This window comes from Cyphomyrmex costatus, unplaced genomic scaffold (assembly GCF_001594065.2).
Source record: "Cyphomyrmex costatus isolate MS0001 unplaced genomic scaffold, Ccosl1.0 scaffold50, whole genome shotgun sequence".
In the NCBI taxonomy this organism is placed as follows: domain Eukaryota; kingdom Metazoa; phylum Arthropoda; class Insecta; order Hymenoptera; family Formicidae; genus Cyphomyrmex; species Cyphomyrmex costatus.
This window is the reverse complement of record NW_017279268.1, coordinates 118,100-119,797: the sequence shown is the minus strand read 5'-3', so window position 1 is coordinate 119,797 and position 1,698 is coordinate 118,100.

Genomic DNA, 1,698 nt, shown 5'->3' with positions numbered 1-1,698 from the left:
TAAGGGATTGCACTGTATTCTTATATACATAACGGCAATCTTGAAAAAGTTTATTTCATAAAATTAGGATTCATATATTTATTCCGACTAAACTGACTCTGTTAACTGTAACAAGGTTATACCCTGAAGCGGAATCAATCACTTTTTCCTTCTTCCTTACACATATATGTATATTTATCCTTCTATTTATTATTGATGGAGGGGATGATTCGACGCATGCGCACAACGTTCAAAGTACGCTGAGAAAGAGAGAGAAGTATATTCCCGCACCGTGGTTCTGGGACATGGACTTCTCTCTCATCTAGCCATATAGTAGTATTACATATATGGATATACGTTTGTTTCACTTCAACTTATTACACTGTCTGAACTGGTGCAGACAGTGCAGGCAAAAAGAATAAGCATGGCTGCGTTCGGAAACATCACCCGAGTGCCCCAGTGTATCGTCTTATCCTCGTTTAACATGGGTGAACAACAAGGATAAGACGATGTACGGGGGTACTCGGGTGATGTTTCCGAACGCAGCCCATCTGTATGTATTGTACCCAAGAAGACTAGAGACCCTATACCAGAGTCTGGACACGAGAGAGACAATTTCTGATTGGTCCATCGTTTGTGGCAACTCCCGCTCTAATTCAAACGTCGATAACCTTATAAATTCATATAGGATAGAAATGTATACATAAACTTTTAGAACATTTTTATTTTTTTAACGAATACTAACTTCACAAAAAAGTGAATTGTTTGTCGGTACCCGCAATCTTCTCGGTTGTTAACATTTTTTACCCATATAACTCATCGTTCAGGATTTTTAGGAAATCTTTTCATTGCATATCCTTTGACAGCTGAATTATTACAATACGGAGCAGCGCAGCCACCTATTTTTACTATAAATATTTATTTAATGTTATTATTTTTAATATTTAATACATCGACATCGATGATTTAATATTTTTTACGCTGTTAACTTAAATGAAAGAGAATATACAAATATATACATTACATTAAGGTTAGAATTAATAGACGAAGATAGTGTATATATATCTTTCTCTCTCGTAGCATTTTGCCACAATCGCGCTCGTGTCCAGACTCTGGTATAGGGTCTCTAAAGAAGATTAGAACCATGGTGGAAATATACAAGGTGAGTCGTTGCGCATAATGGCGGCAAAGAGTGGGGGGGGGCATGTGTAATCAGCCAATCACTTATGACCCATTGTGCACAGTAAACACAGCCATATTGGATTTATGCCAAATGGGGCATTTATGATTGGCTGCATCTGCTCCCCACTACTTTTAGGCTACTGCGCATCCACGGGAACGACTCACCTTGTATATTTCCACCATGACTAGAACCAGGGCACAGTATATCCAGTAGCGCAACTCTCCTGATTTTATGTCATACAAAATGGAGTGCGCATGCGCGAAATAAGCAACCTGCACATGCGCGCCACCGAAACTTCTTTCTCACTTCTTCTTATCCGTTCTGTCACTCTTTGTCAGGACTATTTAAACGGCTCCGTTTAAAGATCCTGTCGATCCTGTGATTAGGTATGTGCCAGTGTGCTTAGAAAGCTCAAATTTGAAGGAAATTAGTATAATTGCCGTCTGTTTGAGTTGTGTTAGTTTGAGAAACTCAGAATCTAGTTTGTGACCGAAAAGTTTGTGGAAATAAAATAGTGAAAAAGTGGAAAAAATTAA